Raw genomic sequence first — 6000 nt, 5'->3', positions numbered from 1 at the left:
GAAACCACCTGATGGGATGTGAGCACTGTCATCCTTTGGCCCAGCTTCAGCTTAGCAGTCTCTAATAACTAATAAGGTAGTTGCTGCCACTGCTTATAGGCAAGGTGGCCATCTTGTTGTTGTGTGGTCCAGGCTCTTAGATAGATATGCAACAGGCTGATATGTGGGTCCTAAATGCTGAGTTAACACACCAAGGGCCATACCTGCTCGTTCAGTCACAAAGAGAAAATATGGTTTTTTTCTAAATTAGACAATCCCAGAGCAGAGGGATCTAATAATTTTCATTTTAGAGTTTGGAAGACCTGTTCTACAGCTCCCCAGTTTAGTGGTCATATAGTTTAGGAGCTCATATAATGGTTTGGCAGCTAGTCCATAACCAGCAATCCAAATCCAGCAATATTCAGTTACGCCTCAAAAAGGCCCTAAGCAGTTTTACTGTTTCTGGAGACCTTAATCTCTGAATTAACACCATTCTATCAGCAGATATAGACCTCTTCCCTGGGGGTAAGCATGCATTCCAGATAATGAACCCTGTGTTTAGAAATTTGCATCTTAGACACTCCATAACCCTTTTTTCCATAAATGAGTTAGAATCTTAACAGTGTTCTCATCTAATGCCTTCTTTGAAAAATCTGCTATTAAAATATCATCTACAGAACATTTATAAATGGTGAGTGAATCTTATTAAGAATAGTTTACAATAAAGGTATGCATTCTTTATAGTAAAGGATTACTATATTATGTCATTTATTTTAGCAAATCAGTTTATTTTCTGTATTTAATTATAAAATGTTAACTTAGTTTTTGAAGTTTATTTGCAAATACGCTTTTTCCATTTGGCCTATGGTTTGTTGCCTACTTAGCTGAATAGGTAATGTCAGCTTATCCTAAGGCTGTCCTTAATTTACTTAAGAATTCATTGTAAGTAATGTGCTCACAGTGTATAGGAATTCATATTTTGGAGGTGCTTGATACATATACAAATAAAAATTAGGAATTACTTTGTTATAGAATGCGTCTAGAAGTCTTTTCCCTAGAAGCCTTAATTGTGTTTATTAAAACAGAAATACTGTAATGTTAGACTTGTGTTCATGGAAGTAATTAAGGTACAACATTATTATAGTTTCAAAGTTGTACATGATAAGCCATATTTTGTTTTTACTCTGTGTTTTTACTGAATGATCTATTCCCCATCCCAAGGAAAGCATGAAAAAAAAATTAGGTTAACTGTAGCATAGGGCATCACAGTCTATATTTCATCTATTTTATTTTATTGAATACTTTCTGGATCTTTGGTTATCCTGTTTGAAGACAAAGAACAAATAAAACATAGTCAGCAAAAAAAAAAAAAGATCATTTACATATTGCAGAATAACACCATCTGTTAATTTTAATTCTCTCAGGTCTTGTGCCAAGGCATTCCCCAAAATATGTGAGCTATCTTATTCCTAAATCCTTGGGGGAGTCAAGTCCAAGGATATTGCAAAGTTTCTTTTTATCTGGGTCTGTCCATTGCAGGGCAAAAAGAAACTAAGATTCTCTGGATAATGGAATGCAGAAATCATCCTTTAAGTCTAGTGCAGTAAAGCAATTGGTTTCTTCTGGGATCTAAGTCAGGACAGTATAAGGACTAGGCACAACAGGATAGAGGGGTTCCACTGCTTCGTTAACAACCTTAGATCTTGCACAAATAGATATTCCTCAGTAGGTCTAAGAATGGGTAATATCAACGTATTGGGGCTTCCCAGGTGGCCCATAGGTAAAGAATCTGCCTGCCAATGCAGGAGATGAAAGAAATGTGGGTTTGATCCCTGGGTTAGGAAGATCCCCTGGAGAAGGAAATGGCAACCCATTCCATAAGTATTCTTGCCTGGAAAATTCCATGGATAGAGGAGCCTGGTAGGTTACAGTCCACTCAGACATGATCGAGTGACTAAGTGCATGCACACACACACAATATCAATGTATTACATGGTGACTGACAAGAGTACCAATAAAACACGCTAAACCAGTAAACCGTTCCAGGGTCTACTAAGGCTTCTATCTCAGCTTCAGATTCCATCTATTCCTTTCTTTCTGTTAGAATGATTTGGTTTTGAGGGTTGTTCCTTTGCTCCTTGAGAAACAGAGTGGCCCCTAGCTTAGTTAATAAATCTTTTCTCATTAAAGAGATGGGACAATTAGGCACCAAACATAAAGGAATGTAAAAACAGCTAACCATTGATGTTACAAAGGGGCTCCAGGAAAGTGTGCCCTTGTCTCTTGCCTGACAACCCCATTAACTATTCCTTATGACTGCTAAAGTTTCCAATCCTTTGGGTTAAGGCTGAGAAGGTTGCACCAGGGTCTATGAGAAATTCTATTAAGTGGCCTGCCACATTGATGACCACCTGAGGCTTGACATTAGTTATGTAGATGGTATCTTTAGATAGAGCCACTCTCAACCATAGGCCCTGTAAGTCTTCTGATTGCAAAACCATCAATGGCTGAGGGGTCCCTGTCACTCTCTGGCATCTGGGGCTTTCCCTCTGCCAATGCCCTGGCTGTTTGCAAAGGGTGCATCAATCACAATCCTCCCTCCAGTGCCCCTCTGTCCACACAGAGTACACTGGCCTTGTATAGGTACCCATGGGCCCTGTGGTCTGCCAGGGCCAGACTGGCCTGGAAAAGCTAGCCTCCCAGTTGGTGGTCTCTGAGTAGACAAAGCTATTGCAATCGTTTGGGCCGTTTGCATATTTCTTTGGGTGCATTAGACCTTTATGGCCATATCCCTATTATTGAAAACCGAATAAGTCCATTGGAGCAAACTGTTCATTGGAATCTGAGGACCAGTGGTTGCTTTCTGAATTTTGCATGTGATGTCTGGGATAGACCGGGATATGAAATGCATAGCCAAAATAGCCTGTCCCTTGTGGGAGGAGGGATCCAGGTTTATATACTTCTTAAAAGCTTCTACTAGTCTCATTTGGAAGACTGCAGGATTTTCATCCTGTCCCTGTTGCACCACTTTCACCTTTTCATCATTAACAGGTTTTACTCTAAGTGTCTTCATGTTCTCTATTAAACAGATAACCATGGTCCTGTCGATCTCTGTCAATAGAATTCACCTGGTAATTCCACTGGGGATCTGCCTCAGGGACAGCATCATTTCTCACTGGATACACTGCATAGTTTTATTGGGCTTGAGCTGCCAGTTGGTCTGCATGGGATCTGGCTGCTAGGATTGCTGTTGCTGCTGCTAAGTTGCTTCAGTTGTGTCTGACTCTGTGCGACCCCATAGGTGGCAGTCCACCAGGCTCCCTCGTCGCTGGGATTCTCCAGGCAAGAACACTGGAATGGGTTGTCATTTCCTTCTCCAATGCATGAAAGTGAAAAGTGAAAGTGACGTTGCTCAGTTGTGTCCGACTCTTAGTGACCCCACGGACTGCAGCCCACCAGGCTCCTCCGTCCATGGGATTTTCCAGGCAAGAGTACTGGAGTGGGGTGCCATTGCCTTCTCCAGCTGCTAGTATTACATGATGCATTTCCTCAGGGGTGCAGCAGTGGGATAGTAAGATCTGTAAATCCTCCAAGGTGAGATCAAAAGATCTCACTAGTCAGGTAAACCCCTTTGTAAGAGGTTCAGGATCCTCAGAAAAACTTCCCAACCTGTCCTCTGCCATACTTAGAACATGCATTGAGAAAGGTACAGGGATTCTTGCTGTTCCTTGATTTTCATCAGGAACTTCTCTCAGAGGCGAAAGGGTAGGGGCAGTCAGTTGGTAACTTACATTGCTGCAAGTGCTAGCTGGGCTAAGGATGGGCCCATTGGGAAACTCAGGGTAAAAAGAAGAGGATCCCGAATATGGGGAAATATCTTTTCATTCCTCGCTGTGTCTTCCCCTGGGGCAACAGCCCTGGCTGGAGGTGGGGCTCCCACCTGAGGTGAGGCCTTTGTTGGAGCCACAGCTGCTTCTGGTATGGCGGCTACCATCTGGTGATTTCGGAGTAGCTCTAGCTGGAGGAGCAGCTCCTCCTTGTGGAGGGTTTGATTATCTGATGGCCCTGTGGTGTAGATCAGTTAAAATGTCTTCTATGTCCTTACTCAAATTACCCCCCAAGATACATGTGCCTTAAATTCCTTTTCAGTCTCAATGTCTAAATACAAGGCCATGAAAATTTGAACACTCAGAAGCTCATTTCATTTAAATTTCCTTCTATAATATAAAAGAAAGTGTTAGTTGCTCAGTCATGTCTGACTCTTTGCAACCCCATGGACTGTGGCCTGTCCATGGGATTCTCCAGGCAAGAATACTAGAGTGGGTTGCTGTTTCCTTTTCCAGGGAGTCTTCCTGACCCAGGGGTTGAATCCAGGTCTCCTGCATTGCAAGCAGATTCTTTGCTGTCTGAGACATCACTGCAATACAGTATCATAACTCAGGGACCTGTTTAGTGGCCACTTTTCTTGGCTTTGTAACTCATATTGTGGCCAAACCTGATTACATAACCTCATGGACTGTAGCCTGCCAGGCTCCTCTGTCTGTGGAATTCTCCAGGCAAGAATACTGGAGTGGGTAGCTATTCCCTTCTCCAGGGGATCATCCTGACCGAGGGATCAAACCTGGGTCTCTTGCATTGCAGGCAGATTCTTTACCATCTGAGCCACCAGGGAAGCCTACATAATCTAATATGTTTCTTTCTCTTTTTTTCTTTTTAATTTCTATTGTCTGAACTTCTCCTCATCTGGAGGATATGGCCCAGAAGGGTATTGGTTGGGGCTGATGCAGCCTGACTCACTTCAGACCCAAACCTGAGATGATGTCTCTAACTCCCATATTATCCAAAATTCCACTCTTAAGTCAAAATCCACACAATTTGGTCAAGATTTGTACTTTTGATTTCAGATTTATCCCTTCCAATGTAGTCTCCCATTCAGGTGTTAGTGCCCAAAGAGTTGTCACAAAGAAACAGCACAGCCCCAGCTGCCATCTTGGACTGCAAAACCACTTAGCTGTGGTGCTGGAACAGCCATTCCACAGGAAGAACTCCAGTCTGAAGAGCAGGGTGTGAGGCCTCTGCACGTGGCCCTCTGTGAGCACATGAAACCCAACTAAGCACAAAGGGGAAAAAAAAAAGGCTTCTGGTTCACGATGTCAGAGTAGAAGGATATGAGCTCATCTGCTCCTGTGACAGCTCCAAAATCACAACTAGGTGTTGAAAAACCATCAATAGGAGGACACTGGCACCCACCAAAAAACACAGCCCATGTACAAAGACAAAGAACAAGCCACAGAAAGGTGGTAAGAGGGATACAATCACAATAAAAACAAATCCCATACCTGCCAGGTAGGTGACCCACAAACTGGAAAACAATAATACCAAAGAAGTTCTCCCACTGTTGTGAAGATTCTGAACCCCACATCAGGCTTCCAGCCTGGGGTTCTGACAACAGGGCTGGGAATCCCCAGGGAATCTGACCTTGAAGGCCAGAGGGATTTGATTATAGAACTTCCACAGGACTGGGGGAAACAGAGACTCCAGTCTTGGAGGGCACAAACAAAACCTTGCATGCACCAAGACTCAGGGGAAAGGAGAAGTGACCCCACAGGAGACTGAACTAAAACTACCTGCAAGTGTTGGAGGGTCTTCTATGGAGGATTGGGTCTGCAGGGGCTCACCGCAGGGATGGAGGCACTGGCAGCAGCAGTCTGGGAAGGTCCCCTTTGGCATAAACCCTCTTGGGAGGTTGACATTTATCCGACCATGGAACCATCAGCAGATAATTGGATTAAAACTTTACTGAGCAAGGCCCTGCCCATCGGAGCAAGATTCTGTTTTTCCTACTACCAGTCCCTCCCATCAGGAAGCTTACACAAGCCTCTTAGCCTCCTCCATCAGAGGGCAGACAGAAGAAGCAAGAAGAACCACAGTCCCATAGTGACTAAAACAAAAACCACATTAGAGTTAATCAGCATGAAAAAAGAGGAAGCTATGTCCCAGATGAAGGGACAAGATAAAACC

This window comes from Capricornis sumatraensis, chromosome 16 (genome assembly GCF_032405125.1).
Source record: "Capricornis sumatraensis isolate serow.1 chromosome 16, serow.2, whole genome shotgun sequence".
Classification (NCBI taxonomy): domain Eukaryota; kingdom Metazoa; phylum Chordata; class Mammalia; order Artiodactyla; family Bovidae; genus Capricornis; species Capricornis sumatraensis.
This window is presented reverse-complemented; position numbering follows the sequence as displayed.